The 17,544-nt window shown below is 47.0% G+C and overlaps 1 long non-coding RNA gene across 1 annotated transcript; it reads left to right on the top strand.

Moving 5' to 3' along the window:
* The first annotated feature begins 1,904 nt into the window (after nt 1-1,904).
* On the top strand, nt 1,905-17,480 carry LOC110342855. Its single transcript, XR_002385026.2, has 3 exons — nt 1,905-1,972; nt 2,099-2,237; nt 17,273-17,480. It is a non-coding gene; the product is annotated as an uncharacterized LOC110342855 (long non-coding RNA).
* Nucleotides 17,481-17,544: the final 64 nt, after the last annotated feature.

Raw genomic sequence — 17,544 nt, forward strand, 5'->3', positions numbered from 1 at the left:
AATATAGATGGATGGATAGGTGGTAGACAGAAAGGAAGATAGAATATAGAGATGGATAGACAGATGACAGATCATATATGGATGGATAGATAGTAAACAAGAGATAGATAGATGATAGGTAGATTATATATATATGTATATATATATAATTATGGATGAGTAGATGATGAGTGGATACATAGTAAATTGACAGGTAGGTAGACAGGATGGATAGATAGATGATAAATGGGTTGGTAGATAGATTATAAATATGGATAGATAGATGATAGACAGATGAATGGATATATGGTAGACTGACAGGTAGGTAGGTATGTAGATAGATAGGTTAGTAAATAGATACATAGATAGATAGATAGATAGATAGATAGATAGATAGATGATAGATGATAAAGACTTGAGAGAGTGAGGTGGGAAAAGATGGCCTGATATTTGTTTTACTGAGGTCCTTGATGGAGTTTGAGTAGCAGGGCTTGGGATGGCTCAGGACAATGCCTCCTGAGATTTACTGGGAATCCATGAGAGCTCAGGAGACAGTCCTCTCCACCTCTGTGTACCAGAGTTTCCGAAACATGAAATTTCTAAAAGGTGAAGCAGAGCAGATCCCAAGCACATGGGTGTCAGCAATGTGGAAGCTGAATGACAGATAGGCATCATCTTGGCTCTGGTCCCTCTCCTTCTCCGGAAAAGCCTGGTGATAAGCAGGATTTTTAAAAAGCAAGGTTGATGGAGAGATGGCTGAGTGGGCAAGAACACTTGCTGTTCTTGCAGAGGACCTGAGCCCCAGTCTCTCCACCCACGGGTGTCTGACACCCTCTTCAAGCCTCTGAGGATACCACAAACACGTGGTGAAGGCACAACACTCACACATAAAGTAGATAAAAGAAGCTTAATGTAAGTAAGCTAATAACATCGTAACAAGTGCTACACAAACAACAGTCAGTCCAGTCACTGATAGAAACAGACCAGGAAGACCCCAGGCAGTCACCCCTAACCCCCCATCCCATCTCCCATGGTTACCCCCACACCCCGACACGGTCATCCTAGATCTGCTATAGTGGGGATGAATTGCCCTTTATGTATCTCTGAATTGTTTGAGTTTTACAGCAAGCAGGTATTGTGTTCCGACAAAACACAGGAGTGGGTATTTCTCCCTGGTGTAGTGTGCACACCTGTCAGCCCAGCCCTGAGATCCAGAGCAAGGAGGGTCAGGAATTCAAGGTCAACCTTGCTATGTAATGTGTTTGAGGAAAGCCTCAAAATAAAAAAAAAAGGGTGTGTATGGGGGGTGAATTATTTTCATCCATCCTACAAATAAAGAGGAGCCCTTTAGGGGCATTCTTACATAAGGCCAAAGTCCTTAACTGGACCACATATACTCCACTTTCCAACCCAGAAGAGGCTGTGGGGGCAGGAGGCTGGCCCACTCACCTCCAAACCCTTTCTCTCCTACTTCAAAAGATCTTCTGCAGCTGGGGCTGACACCGTGAGGGTGAATTATCAGCTCCTGACCCACACATCTTGCATGTGCCCTTTTTGCCTTGCCCCTGAGACTTCCTTAGAAGGCCTGTGTAGGCTAATCAGTTACAAGTCCTGTGTGCAAGCCCCAGCAGGATGATGTGCCCGGGCTTTAAATGGATCTCCAGGGGTCTGAAAATTATTACTCTCCCCAACGCACATGCCCTTTGTTGGGCAAAACACTCTTCAGCAGACAGACTTTGACTTCCAAAAGTTTTCTGGACCTTCTGGAAGGAGTCTGGAACATTCCACCCGCCCCAAGTGTAGCTCTGATGTGATTATACCCAGCAGCAAAGATTCGTCCAGGTGATTTGTGTTAGGCCCTCTCTGCCGCTCCCCCCAACTCCGCCCCCGCCCCCGCCCAACAAAGCGAATCTGATAAACACTTTCACAGTCTCACAGGAACAGACCACCGAAGGGGAAACAGATTGCAACCCGCGCCCGCCATTGCCAACGGGTGAGCTTCAGAAATGAAGGGCATTTTGTTTTGCTTTGCTTTGCTTTGTTGTTGTTTTATTTTCAACAAAAGACTTGGTTTATGGCGAAATTGGTTTGAATGACCTTGTAACTCATTACTACTCAGAACCGGAGGATTAACGGGAGGAGGTGGTGCACAGGGATGTGGCCTTCGTCTTCCTTTGGTTCCTGTTTAGACACCCTTGAGTGGAAGATGGTAACTGTAGTCTGGAAAAAGAGTCACTTGAGGTTGTGCACGGTTCCAGGTAAGGAAATCTCTAGTCTTCCATTGTCAGAGCTGTCAGTTTTGCTAGAAGCTTATGTCATCATGCAATGATGGAGATGGGGGTTGGGGGGGAATGTTGAAAAAAGACTTGCTCTTCTGGGGAGGCAGGGGAGAACCTTATATTGGAAATCTATTCCATTCTGCCACGAGTTCAGAGAGCTCAAGTCACTCCTGTTGTCTTTGAGATATTAGCTTAATGGCTGTAGGATGCCCTAGCCTCGGTGGTGAATGGCTCCTATCTAAATAACAATAGACTTGGACCCAGGTGAATTTATACTCATCCTGAAGGCCAGATGATCTGTGCAGCTATGGAGCTTCTTTAGGATTAAGGGAAGTAATTGCTTTTTGTCCTTTATACATGATAATAGAAGTCTTCTGCCATTGTCCCCACCTTTGGTTGGTCACTTAAGATTGATGCATGTATAAACTGGGCCAATTCAGTATTAACTGAGACTGCCCTCCTGATATGATCTTATGTCTCCGTCTTTCGTTTTTCCTATAATGCCTTCCCTCACCCCACTCAGGAATGGGACCTGGGGCTGCTCAGCTGGTCCCAATCACAGCCCCGCAAACATCAGTCCATGACATACGGCCCCTGCAATGTGGGGCTAATACAGATGGTCCTCCACACTCTTCTAAGCCCTGCTGTTCTCTTGCAGAGGACTGGAGCAAGTCATGGCTCCTTTGGGGGCAGCTGTCACAAAGCTTTGGTGGGGAGGTGGCTGATTGGACCTGGCTTTGGCCTGCACGGTCATGTAACTATGGAGTTTTGAGTCACCCTGGCTCAGGTCAACTTGTGACTACGTACCTATATCTGCCATTTTTCTCATGTCTGTGACAAAACACCTGACAAAAGCCACATTAAGGAAGGAGGAGTGTGTCGGGGTTTGTGGTGGGGTAGGAGTTGGAGACAGCTGACCACATGGCGTCCACAGTTAAGAGAGAGAGAAGTTGGATGCTGGTGCTCAGCTCACTTTATTCAGTCTGGCACCCCAGCCCGGATGGTTCTAAACATGGTCAGTGGGGAGGGGGGGGTCTTCCCTCCGATGAACTGGATGTAGAGGTCTCCTTGTGGACATGCCCAGAGGTTTGGCCCCAGGCGGTTGATGATGGAGATTAACCATCCTTCCAGGTCTTTAATCAGTCACTCAAAGACTCCAAATGATCATCCCAGGAGTGTTTTCTATAGAATTCAGCTCTGGGAAGTGGAAAGCCACAGTGAGTAAAAGAAGCAGTTTGACTAGACTCTGGAAGTAAATAACTGACAACATTCATAAAAGGTTATGACGCTTCAACCGCAGTGTGGGAGAACTCTGAAAAACGTTATGCCAAGAGGAAGGAAAACAGTCACAAAATTCATGTGATAATGTATTGGGTGGTTCCGTGTCTATGAAATGCCCATGAAAGAGAGAAGCCAGGTGGGTGAGCCCAGGGATGGGGGGGGGATGGGATAGGGAGCTGGGAGATGAGGAGAACGTCCTAAACGTTGCCTGTGTTGATGGACACTCACAACAGGGTAATCTGCCCATGCTTTCTTTCACCAGTCTAGATGCTGAGAAATGTCAGGCATAGAAGGTTCTAGAGGAGCCTTGGAATTGGCAGTGCTGTGTCTACCCCTTCTACCCCTTATTCAGAAGCAAGCTCTGAATAAAACAGCACTGATTATCTTTGTGTGTGTGGGGGGGGGAGAAGTCAATAGATCTTATTTTCAATGTGGGTCCTCCAGATGACATGTATGTATTGTCAGGCAACTCAGCCTTTCCATTGGAGGGTGGCTTGGTTACCACTCCAGATCTCCTTTTGGACATGATGATTATTCTTAACTGCCTTATTGAGATGGGATCCATACAGCACCCGTTTTGTTCACTTCCAGTTATTAGTTATTCCTTGCAATGCATCTACAATGGTAGATTAATTTTCTGAGACAGAAACTCATGTAGTTCAGGCAGAAACTCATATAGTTCAGGTTAGCCCTGAATTTGCTATATGGCTAAGGCTTCAACTTGCAAGGCTGTTTTCACTTCCCCAGTGCTAAGATTACAGGCATGGCTACCATGCTGAGTTTATGCCCTGCTGGGTATTGAACAGAGGGCTTCGTGCAAACACCCTACCCACTGAGCCACAGCCCAGTCCATTACAACTGACTTCAGTGCTTTTTCACTATCCCCAGTAGAAACTCTTCTCCACTGGCCCTGACTCCTAGTACTTCCTCCCCACTCAACTTCTTCATGTCTCTATGGACTCAACTAGTCCATGTGTTTCACAGTAGGTATGCAGCACCCTTTTAGCCAATGACAAAAAGGGAGTCCTGCTTGGGGGTGTGCCTGAAAGTTTCTTCCCTCATAGGAATTGTACACAAGAGACCTTTCATGTCTTTGATGGTGTGTGGTTTATCTCTACCTGTATTGAGCTAGACAGTGATCCGAATCCCATATCCACTTAAAATTCCAGGATGCAAACTTAGAAACAGATATGCTGACATGCAGGCAGGTTCATACTTGACTATGGATCCCCACCCCCATCTCCCAGCTGATGCCCCTTAAGAACAGGGTGGTTCCAATAGAAGGGCTTGGGCGAATGTATGAGAAAATCGAAGTGGAGGTTTGAGGGTGTGTTTACAAACCAAAGAACGCTGGCTGAATATTGTTTTTTTTTTATTCTTAGCCTCCAGAATTGAGAATATATTCCTATTGTCTTATACTGTTTCTAGTCCCTTCTCTCACTGTAATCAGACCCTGTATAAGAAACAGTCTGGCTGGTTTGGGGAGAAGACTATAGCATAGCCCTCAGCCCACCTGGGGACCAGAAAGGGAAAACACTAAGGTCAACGTGGCAAATGTGAAGGGTGTGCAGTGTGACTCAGCCCCCACTTTCCAAGTGAAGTTGGAATGGTGATTGTTAAGACATTAGACTCCGCCCACTGCAGGGCAAGGCTCAGGAGGTTCCCAGGAACTTGGGTAATAGTCACTGAAGTCAGCATCTCCCAGCAAGGAACTCCCAGATTGCCTCATTAATCATACCAGGTTTACAACTGAGGATCTCTGCTCGGCCAGTGAAAGCCAGTCTATATAGTAACTCTTGTGTCTTAGTCAGGATCTCTATTGCTGTGATGAGACACCAGGACCATAGCAACTTGGGGAGGTAATGTGTCTGGCTCACACTTCCGCATCATAGTCCATCACCGAAGGAAGTCAGGACAGGAACTCGGACAGAGTTGGAACCTGGAGGCTCTTGCACCTTGATGCAGAGGCCATGGAGGGTGCTGCTTACTGGCCTCCTCAGCCTGCTTTCTCATGGAACCCAGGACCAACCAGCCCAGGGATGGCCCCACCCACAATGGGCTGGGCCCTCCCCCATCAATCACTAATTAAGGCAATGCTCTACAGCGGGCTATTATAGAGGCGTTTTTTTGTCTCAATTGAGGTTTCCTCCTCTCCGAGGACTCTAGCTTGTGTCAAGGTATAAGACCAGCCGGCACACCCTGCAGAACTCCTCCTCACACCTGCCTCCCAGGACACCATCAGGATGCACCCTCACTGTGCCAGAATCGGGATTCTTTGTTTCCCAAGACATTTATCACCCTGGCCAGGCCCTTTTATAGTTGTAGCTCTTGTTCTTGTTGTTAACCCAGGGAAAGGCAGACTATAAACAAGGTTTGGCAGATTGATGGTCACATCCCTGAACCTCACAATCATGGTCACTCCTGTCTCCAGGCTTCCTCCCCTCCCCCCCAACCTCCCCCCTCCTTGAAGGGAAGTGACCTTCACTGGAATGGGCAAAAGGAAAGTAGCTATCTCTCTCGTCTCTCCTGGCAGAGCCAAGCCCTTTTATCATGAGAAAGAAAATATATGATTTCTCATTCTAAGGGATTATGGGCCATTGATGCCTGCTTTCCATACGTTAAAAGCATATAAAATTTTTTGAGGGATGGAAGTGAATAACTTGAGGGCTGAATGCAATAAAGTAATTTTCGTTTTTATTATGGAGCCGTTTGGCTTGAAGTTCCAAAAAGGGTGTTAATATTGGGGGAGAGGATTTAATGCCTTTAGTCAAGGGCAATAGAATCTTGGTGGATCACAGGGTGCTATTCAGTTACCTCAGCTGAGGTGTTTGGGATGATTCAGATTGGAGGTGAATGAGATTTTAAGTGATTGACCACACCCTGAGATTTGTGCATGGGCACTGTGCATGTGTATGCCCCCCCCGAGTTAAAAATAAAAATAAACTCATTGTTTAAAAGATGAGGTTCCGCCGGGCGTTGGTGGCTCACGCCTTTAATCCCAGCACTTGGGAGGCAGAGACAGGTGGATCTCTGTGAGTTCGAGGCCAGCCTGGTCTACAGAGCGAGTTCCAGGACAGCCTCCAAAGCCACAGAGAAACCCTGTCTCGAAAAACCAAAAAAAAAAAAGATTAGGTTCCCAGAAGAGGAAGGAGGGGGAAACTGCGGTTGGTATGTAAAATACATTTTTTTAAAAAGTTATTTAAATAAAGTAAATACATGAGATTCCCTTCACCATCCAAGGAATCCCATGCCTCTGCAGGAGGCTCGAGGTTTAGCTTATTTTGTGAGCCCACTTTCATGGCCATGAAAAAAAAATCACCCAAGGAAAATAAGTGACAAAAGGTGTTTTGGCTCCTGGTTTCAGAGGTTTTAGTCCATGTTCCATGGGCTCCACCCGTAGGGCCTGTGGTGATGCTGAGCATCTTGATGGCAGACGGGAGGCAAAAGCAGAGACAGGGTCTCTCAAAAGACCCTATGTCATACTTCCTCCTCATAGCCCATTCAACTCTGAGCTCATTGAGCTAATCTCTGAAGATGTTGACACCTTCCAGGCGCAACCGTCTCAACAGCGCCACCTGCTGGGAACTCAGCCTTCAACACATGCATCTCTGGGCACTCCTGTTCCAAGCCAAGGCATCTAGGAAAGGGCCCAGAATAGGCCTTTTCAGGATGATTTTTACCTAGTTCCCTCAGTACTTGGGAGGGGAGGGTATGCAGAGTAGTTGGTCCCATCCTCAAAGGAGAGTCCCACCGTGGAGCCAGCATCCTTGGAGAATTAGCTCAGTGGTGAGACCTCTTGAGACTTGGTTTGTTTGGCAGGGTCTCACTGTAACCATGCCTGACCTAGACCTCGCTGTGTAGACCATGCTGGCCTGGAACTCACTGAGATCCACCTGCCTCTGACTTGGGTGTGCACATGCCAGCCCCAGGCTGAGACTTTTTAGAGGCCCCTTAACCTTCTTCACAACTGGAAAGCTCCAGTTACATTTCCTGGCCAACATCTCCAAATGTTTGACTGTGATCAGCACTTTGAGACTTTGATCAGATATCCAGACTTCTCCATTACTTAGCTTAAGTACCCCAAAGGCTGGACTTTCTTATCTATTTGAGTCCTTAGCCAGGATGGGGAGCGTGTGAAACACGCTGAACTTTCTATCAGCCCTGAGTTTCACCTTAGCAGCAACTGGCTCCCAGGGGGAGAAATCAATGGGAAAGTAATTAAGGACCATGTAGTGCTGAGGATGTAATCGGGGAGGGAGGGCCTCAGAAAGCAGTTCCCAGAAGTTGTAGCAATGATGATTCATCAGCCACAGAGGCCTGGGGGTTCCTTTGCAGGGATGGGGGAGGGGGAGGGCTGTTAAGGTGATTGGTGGAATTAGATGCCAGGATGGAGTATGTGGATCCAACACACACACACACACACACACACACACACACACACACACACACACACACACACACACACACACACACACTCCCTCTTCCTCCAGGGGATGTCTTGTTCTCAGCTACCATCATGCAGAACAGTAAGGAAGGTTTCCCAAGCAGAGTACCCAGCCTCAGGTTGGACTGACCGCTGATCTGCAGAGTCACACATTCATGGGAGAGGTAAACGCAGTTTTTGCTAGGGCCCTAGATGTGGGTGAGGGGTAGCTCAGAGAGCACTGCCTGGGTAGGAACCACTCCTCCTGGCTCCGACCCTTCATTTGGAGGGACTGCTGTCAGGGAGACAGATGAAGGGCAGTGTGGACTCCTTGGGGTGGACTCAGCTCCAGAAGTCTCAGACTTTTGGGCTCCTTATTATGTCCACTTCAACTGATGGGTCAGTCCCTCAAAGGACAGTGTGGCCTGCCTCAAGCACTTGAAGCTATCCCATCAGCAGACTCCAAATCTACTCTTAGTTCTTTGCGAGGAAGTCCCAGCTGACTCCCCCAGCAGATCCGCCCAGTGGACCGCCCAGCAGTGTGAAAGGGCCCTGTTCCCTCATCCCCCCAGCATTTGCTGTTTTCTTGATGATGGTCCTTAGCCCTTCCAGCTGGGTGGAAACGGGATCTCACTGTGGGTTTGCTTTTTCATATGGTCAGTTCTTTGGAGCCGGGCCAGGCCACAGAAAGAACATCTTGGTGACGTGGTAGTCACACGGTCCCTACTGGAACCATGCGTCACCTGCTCCGGTCTCTGCTGCTCCCATCTGTTTCCTAACTAGACCGCATTCACGCTGTCCCAAACAGACCTAAAATACTGGACCATCTCTCTGCCTGGTGAACTGTTCCTCAGGAAGGGAAACTGAGATAGCCAATACTCAGACCAGATCACAGTCCACATGTCCCGAGTACCCCTCACCATCTTGCCTCTGGTTTTCCAAGAGGCACTAACTACTATTCTGTGACACATACTTTGATCTGATCCACTGTTTGCTAAGGGCTCATCTCTCTCAGCTTCCAACTAGACCACCAGGGCTTGGGACTGTCTCCTTCCTAAGCATTTCATGGCAACTGGCTCATGTTAAGATCTGAACAGATAATTATAGAAAGGAGGACATGGGTGTGGGCTATCTGTCCTCACTGCTGTCACCAAATACCCGACACAAACAACTTACAAGATCAGGTACTAAGTTTTGGATCACAGTTTAGGAGACAGTACATCAGAGTGAAGGTATCTTAATACCTTTTCCTGTTGCTGTTTATTGTGGTTCTTAGTTCCAGATTGCAATCCATAATGGCTGTGAAATCACGTTGCAGTTCAAAGCAGCTGATCATCTCATAGTGAAGCAGAGAATAAGAAATGCTTGCGCTCACCTAGATAATCCCCCAAAGGCATGCCCAGAGGCTAAATAATCCATCACAATCCTGGAGGCTTATCTCCTAAATCCTGTCATGAAGTAGATAATTCATGCTATCACAGAGGGCCTGACAGGGTTTCTCTGTGTAGCTTTGGAGCCTTCCTGGAATTCGCTCTATAGACCATGCTGTCGTCAACTCAGAGATCCTCTTGCCTCTGCCCACCACAGTTCTGGGATTAAGGGCTGCAAATACACTGTCAAATGCAAAGTCTGGTGCAATCAGGAGCAGGGAAGCTTGTGTCCTGTCAGTTGCCTTTATTCACTGGGTCTACTGCTCCCTAATTTCTTTGAAAGAAAACTTCCCATAATGAATACATCTTGTCTTATTCATTCAACGTCACTTCAATGGGAGGGGTCAACGAGCCACACCCCTCTCTGTGCAGATCCCTTGTGTATATTCAAAAGGTGGTCCAGCCTCCCTCTCCCCATCCTTGAGAACTGCCCATCAGACATAGGGATTGCTCTCCTTTGGGGCTTTCTTCAGCTGAAGTAATTTAAAAACAAAAACCTATAAAGGTTAGTTCAATGTCTGCTGCTTCCAGAGGGTCAATATTTTGACAGTAGTAAAACAAAAACATTCCAGGACCATGCAGCTCCAGATGGAGTGGATGGGAAATTTAGCAGGACCTTGAAGCTTGGGGGGAGGGGTGCAAAGTCCCAGTTTAAGCCAGAAAGCACAGGCCTGAATGAGAACCAGTGGCTCAAGGACATCTACTCCCATCAAGCTTGGTGTCTTTGCAGAGACCCCCAAGAAGATGCTGACTTTTCTGTTACACATGGACTAGGAGGATGTGAGGAATCAGGGTGTTTACTGTCACTGTGAAAAAGTATTTGAGGAAGTCTGAAAAAAGTTTACTTTCGATCCCTTTGAGAAATTGCTCAGATCATGCCTGTGAAGCAGAGAGAGGACTCAGGTTCTAGTGCCCCTTCAAGGGCATGCCCCAGTGACCTACTGACCTTACCACTTCCCCACCCCTCCACCCAGGCCTCACCTACTGAAGATTTCACCACCACCTAAGAACATGCTGACATTCATATGTGCTTTTGAGGGACCATCCAGATCCAAACCCAGGCATGGGCCGGCACTTGACAATTTTTTGAAGACTCCATGAGTTAGAACACACTGCTGGAGGGGGACAGAAACTAGGCCATGAGAGTGTCTTGAAAGTCCTGGAAACTTGAGACTAGATTCACCCAGCATCAGCCAATGAATGCCATGCCGGTGTGACCTTAACAGTTGTCACAGAAAACGGACCTGGAGATAAAGCATTATATATGCCACTGAGTCTCATCGTGGGGCTTATATGGGTCTTGATAGAAACACAGTGCAAAAGCAAGTAAATTAGGAACTGGAGCTGAGTTGATAGAGAAGTTGCCTGGCATGCACAAGGATGGGGGTTCTACCCCCAGCACTGTATAAACTGGGTATGGTGGTACACGCTGGTGCTCCCAGCACTCAGGACATGAAGTCAAGGGGATCAGAAGCTCATGGTCATCCTCAGCTACATAGTTTGGGGCCAGCCTTAGGTACATATGATCCTGCCTCAAAGAAGGAAAACCTACACAAAACATTTGAGTCAAACTGAAAACTGGTATAGTGATTTGTTTAAATGGCATTGTGGGACTAGCAGAGATTATTCCAGAATTGATGGTGGAAGTCATGGGGTCCTTAGAGCAATCACTGTTTTCTAAAATTTTATAGTGTAGATGTGTATGCATGCAGTACTTATATAGGCCGGAAGAGGGCATCCGATCCCTGTAGCTGGAGTTACAAGAGGTTGTGGGCTGTCATGTGGATGCTGGGACTCTCCAGGTCCCATTGAGTTTTAGGACAGCATCTCACTCTATATAGTCCAGTCTGGTCTGGAAGTCACTGTAGTTCAAACTAACCTTGAACTTCCTATGATCCTCCTGCCTTGCCTTCCTGTGTATTGGGACCACAGGTGTGATCACTATACCAAGCTAATTCCTTATTGTCCTGAGGGAAGAGGCAAGTGCTGCCTTTGTTAGCATACTGACTCCTCAGACAGATTTATGACATGACTTTCATACTTGTGCTTTGAAAACAGCATCAAGCATTATAATTAGAGGTAGAATTTACTCAGTTCATGAAACCTGTTCCTTTGAATATGAAATAGCTGGCAATAGTGTCAATGTGACTGCAAGTTCAGATTAAAAAAAATTCTGAAGCTATTTGGTTCTGCAGTAATATGAACACAAACTTTTTAGATTTTAAAAATATTTTTAATTTTTACATTCCAACCCTGGGTTCCCCCCACTTGCCCTTCTCTTCCCTCACCCAGCCTCCTATCTCCTCCTCAGAGGGTGAGGCCTCCCCTAGGAAGTCTTACTAAGTCTGTTCATCATCTCACTGAGGCAGAACCAAGGCACACCTCACCCCGTGTCTAGGCTGAGCAAGGTATCTCTCCATATAAAACGGGCTCCACTAAGTCAGTTTGTGCAGTAGAGTTAGACCTTGGCCTCATATATTGTCCCAGCCGCACCGTTGTCACCTATACTCAGGGAGTCTAGTTCAGCTTTAGGCAGGTTCCCCATTGTCAGAGTGGAGTCAGTGATCTCTCATTAGCTCGGGTAGATTTATTTTTTTTATGTATGTGTGTGTGGGTGTATGACACATGTGCAGGTACCCACACAACCCATGAAAGAGCATCAGAACCCCTGGATCTGGAATGAACCACCATGTGGGTGCTGAGAATTGAACCTGGATTCTCTACAAAAGCAGCCAGTGCTCCTAACCTCTGAGCCATCTCTCCAGTCCCAATATGAAGTTTAATGTAACAAGGGTGACAACACAGGCTCTGCCTCTCACTGTCATCCATTTTCCCTTTTCTTGCTGTCTTCCCAACACCCCAGCTCTAAGGCACTGTCACAGTCAGGAGAGCCCAGGGCTCTTCAGTCACTCAAAGAGATCCTGGAGAACAATCTCTCTGCAGGAAACCAGACACAACGGCTAATGTGATCTAACAACTCCTAAGTCTACACAGTGTGTGTCTCCAGCCCACAGAAGGGGGTGTTTGTGTGTGTGTGTGTGTGTGTGTGTGATTTTAAGGCGCTGAACAACTTGGGCAGTCATTACACAGTGATGGATAAACAGTATCCTAGCCCTGAACCTTCAGGTGTTCCAGTACATGCAGGGCACCTGTACTTTAGAAGGCACCACCGATTTTTAGCTATATGTCAAAACTTCAACAAAGCACTGTGCTCCTTTTGTTTGGTGTCTTTATTCAATTGGACTTCTGAACTGTTTAGTCTTTGAAGAACTATTGTGTGATTCTACATGCCCTACATGGGATTGGATGAGTTTTTGTAAATGGAAAGTCTTACTGTTTCTGCTCAGGCGGATGGGAATTTTAATTGGGTTATTTAGACAATGGATCTTCAGGCATCTTGAACTTCAAGAGCTTTTAGCAAATTGCAGTGGTTAAAGTGTAAGAGAGAGTGTGTGTGAGTCTGTGTGTAAGCAGATAAAAAAGTGGGCAGCACAGAAACTTCTCCATAGAGGCACAGGATGAGATGGAGACATCCATGGCAGTTCAGTGAAGTAATAGGTGAAAATTACTTTTGACATCACTGGATACTGTTTTGAATACTATAGCAAGAGTCTTTTGGCAGAGTTCCTGTTTTTTAAATAATTCATTTAACTTTATGCTATGTGCACTGGTGTAAGGGGGGTGTCAGATCCCCTGGAACTGGAGTTACAGTTTTGAGCTGCCATGTGGTGCTAGGAATTGAACCCGAGTCCTCTATTGAGGCAGCCAGTGTTCTTAACTGCTGAGCCATCTCTCCAACTCTGAGTTCCTATTTTTAACTAGATACATTCATTTTGTGTCAGAAAGAACTGATCTAACATGGCTTGAACTTTTGTGAGAGGAGAGAGAAGAGAGTGGTGAACTTGACAGCTTTGCTACACAAGAGTTTTGAAAAGATGTTGGACTGTGAGTGTGCGTGCACACATGCGTGCATTACAGGCAACTGGGAGCTGACAACAAGTTAGGTCCTATGAAAGGGCAGTACACACTCTTCATCTCTCAGTGTCCCAGTACCCCAAAACCACCTTCTTTTGTTTTTTCAAGACAGGGTTTGTGTGGCCCTGGCTGTTCTAGAACTCACTCTGTAGACTAGGCTGGCCTTGAACTGAGAGATCCCTGCCTCTGCTGGTATTAAAGGCATGTGCCACCATGACCCAACCAAACTTTTAAAAAAAACAGTAGCAGCAGCACATTATTATGACACACTTGTGAAACTGAGAGGACACACACACACATGCCAAGGTAATTAGCCTACTCTGGACCTGTAGAAACTTATATAAAGAATTTAACAGTTTGAGGGCAAGGATAACATCAATATAATATGTACAGATGAGATTTGGGATTGAAATATTTATTTTTGAATAGGTCCTATAGGTCCATCAAAGTCATAAAGTAGACTTGCTGCTCCTTAAAATACCAGGTCTGGGGCTGGAGAGATGGTTCAGTGGTTAAGAACACTTCCAGAGGACCTGGGTTCGACTTCAGCACTCATATGACAGTTTACAACTGTAACTTCAGCCCAGCACCCTCTTCTGGCCCCAAGGGCACTGAGTGCATGAGGCACACAGACACACATACACATAAACAAAATACACAGGTGTGGGGCGGAGCTGGATCCATGATGGCTCAGCAATTACAAGCACTGGCTGCTCTTACAGAGGACCCGGGTTCAGTTCCCAGCACCCACATGGGGACTCACAACTCCTGTTCCAGGGGATCTGACATCATCTTCTAGCCTCCATGGGCACTGCACACGAGTTGTGTGTGTGTGTGTGTGTGTGTGTGAGAGAGAGAGAGAGAGATCCCTTCCTTAGCTCTGTCCAGTTGGGAGAACTGGCTATGCAGTGCTGCTTCCACGCCACGGTGGGAAGTGCATCCAGGAAGCCCTGGAGGCTCAGGCTCCCCTTCAGACTTGGCACACACCCTCCCTACTGCATTCCTCCACATTCTGAGCCCATCCTCATACTTTAGATTCCCTTTCAGCCAATAGGTGCAGACCAACCTCAGCCAGATCACACCAGTCTAGTCAAAGCCACACAGGGGGGTCCCAGCCTACCAGCCTACTTAGAATGCTCTAGAACCAGGCCCTGGTGAGGCAGCTTGTTCTGTGCACAGGCAGCAGCCACAGGAGCAGACTGTGCCAATCCTTGGGGTAAGAGGATGTGTTTAGTATCTGTACTCATGGCTCCTCCTCCTGCCCTGAGGTCACTGGGCTGGCTTTCTGATCTCAGCCTTTGATCAGATCATTCACAAGGGACAGGGAAAGACAAGATGAGACCACACTAAAATGAGGTCTTTTGGATGAACTTTCCACAGGGTACAAGCCATTGCTAATGGGTGTGGGACGGCATGGGTTTGCTTGATTGGAGTGATGAAATGAGTATAATGTGAGGTGTCGGTCCATGACAGACAGAGAAACTTACGGTGTTACTCTGTGGAGTCTTCTTACCAGTTGCTGGTCTTTTCAGTCAGAAGTTTGGTCTTGTTAGGAGGCAGCTACTCAGTACTCTGCCAACTATTGACACCTGTCACCTACCAGTCACAATAGGTGATGGAAGTTAACAGCCAGCAGAGCAGATGAAATACCCATTAAAGGTGGGGGGTCACAATCCAATCCAACTCCTCCTCAGGTCCCTGGAAGCTACCTTGACCAATTTCCTGGGGTCTTCAGAAGGCTGTAAAATGCTCTGACATCCTAAAGTACACAAAGAACCTTAAAATGACCTTGCTTAGAGAAACAGAAGCTACTGGCTGCTGTCCTGCACATGCCTAGCGTTTCCATTTGAAGAGCAAGCTGTGCCCCGTCTCACTTCTGCCTAGATGTCCCGGATGTCTTTTAGAATTTGTATGTATAGGTATTTTGCCTGAATGTCTGTGTAGCTTATGGTGGAGGCTAGAAGGGAGTTGGATTCCCTAGAAGTTAGAGATGGTTGTGAACCACCATGCTGTTGCTGGGAACCCTCAGGACGCCCTCTTTTACCTGGGACTAAAGGCAAAAAGTTGAGTTCCCACTTTGTGTTCAGGTGGTGTCAGATGTGTGAGCCATTTCAACAGCCCCAGTTCTGTTATTAAAAAATAAGTATGGGGGTTCAGAGGCTAAAAGCATTTGTTGCTCTTGCAGTAGACCCCATGAAGACCATTCTCATTCAAACGACCAAAGCCCCCCTCCCTTTCTGGCTCTCCTCTAGCTGCTGCAACTCTCTGTCCAGGGCCCCACATGGTAATAACAAAATGTGCTTGGGTACTGATGGACCGCTGAAGGATGGGTACCCAGGCCTATCTGCATAAGCTGAAGATAAACTCCTCCCACTAAAGACTGAACACAAACTTGGACAAATCATTATAATCAGGTAGACATCTCTTTTAGCCCCGTGAGAATGCCTGAGAAGTTCAGGTCTTGAGTTCTAAAAGGGAAATTAGACATAAATGACACAAAGGCTGGGCATGTAGTGAGAGAACATATATAATAGTGTCTGTATGATCATCAAGGGCTGTGAAGGGAAGTTTCTGTCCTGCCCAATCCCACAGCCCCTTAGTCCCAAATAAACACATGAAGGCTTAATTATAACTGTTTGGCCAATGGCTCAGGCTTCTTATTGGCTAGATCTCTCTTAATTAACCCATTTCTATTACTTTATGCATCTCCACATAGTCTTGGCTTACCTGAGAATGCCCCAGCGTCCTACCTTCATGGTAGCTACAGGGCATCTCCTTGGCAACCCACTCTCTGCCTTTCTTTTCCCAAAATTCTCCTAGTCTGGTGATCCCACCTATACTTCCTGCCTGGCTACTGGCCAATCAGCATTTAATTAAACCAATAAGAGAAACATATATTCACAGCATACAAAAGGACATCCCCCATCATCTCTTTTCTGTCTAAATAAAAAGGAAGGTTTTATATCCTTCTGTATGCTGTGAATACATGTTTCTCTTCTTGGTTGATGATTAGAGCTGTTTTGGCCAATAGCCTGGCAGAAAGTAAAGACTGAAGGGCCATAGGACCGGGCAGGACAGAAACATCCATCTACATGTGGTGCCCAACATCAGGCATGAACCCATGACCCTGAGATTAAGAGTCATGCTCTGCCAACTGAGTTAGCCAGGCTTTTTCCTAGTCTGGTAGCCCTGCCTATATTTCCTGCATGGCTATAGGCTAAAACAGCTTTATTTATCAACCAATTAGAGAAAGAGTCACAGCATACAGAAGGACATCCCCCATCAGAGGGCAGAGCTAGGGACAAGGTCTAGAGAAGCCCTCCATGTCACAGTCCTGGGGCCCAGGAGTTACCTTTTCCCACCCCCTTCAGTGTTCATACGGCCAAAGAGGCACAAAAAGGCAAATGTGGCTCCCCTGGATGTAGCATGGGCTGTCACCACAGAGCCTGCTAGCCTGTCTTTCACCTTAAACTGGTTTGGAGAGACTCAAAAAGGCAGACAAGAGATGGAGTCCTGGAGCTCTACTGCCTCCCTCCTGGGTCCTGACAGCGTGGAGATCAGCACATCTCTGGATCCTGACAGTGGTGACGTGGAGGTCAGCACATCTCTGGTAGACTGCAGGCCCAGCTTAGTATCATCCACCTTCTCCTTCACCCCTCTTGTGCACCTGATACGTTCTTTTCAGAAAACTACATTTGTCACAGGGCTGGGGAGGCCATGGGTACCTTGCCCAGAGCACACACAGGGGAGGCAGTGTTCCCTCTGTGACCTTTCATATAAATACAGAGGATCCTGTGAAGAAAACCTACTTTTAAGAAAAGCGCATGCTTTACTTAGGGTCGAGGATTGCATATGTTCACAGTGGCGTGTAGAGGTCATTCATGAAAACGCTTTCTTTCCTTCAGTTGTGTCTGTAGGTCTCAGGTTTGGCGGCAAGCGCCTTCACCAGCCCTAGAAAGCCTGCATGTGACAGGTTAAGACATCAGCACCCAGCTTCCCCTAAGACGTAAGCTGAGCTCTGCAGAACTACCTCCCACTTTAAAGCAAGAACAAGAGGCATAGTGGATTTCTCAGCCCTTCCACCTGGTGTGTGAGAGGCAGAAATGCACTTGAACACGGTGCTTCTTGCACTCGGCCAAGGGAATGAAAAGGCTGAGTTGGCAGCAGTTTCTGTCAT

Source organism: Mesocricetus auratus, unplaced genomic scaffold (assembly GCF_017639785.1).
Source record: "Mesocricetus auratus isolate SY011 unplaced genomic scaffold, BCM_Maur_2.0 Super-Scaffold_100025, whole genome shotgun sequence".
NCBI lineage: Eukaryota > Metazoa > Chordata > Mammalia > Rodentia > Cricetidae > Mesocricetus > Mesocricetus auratus.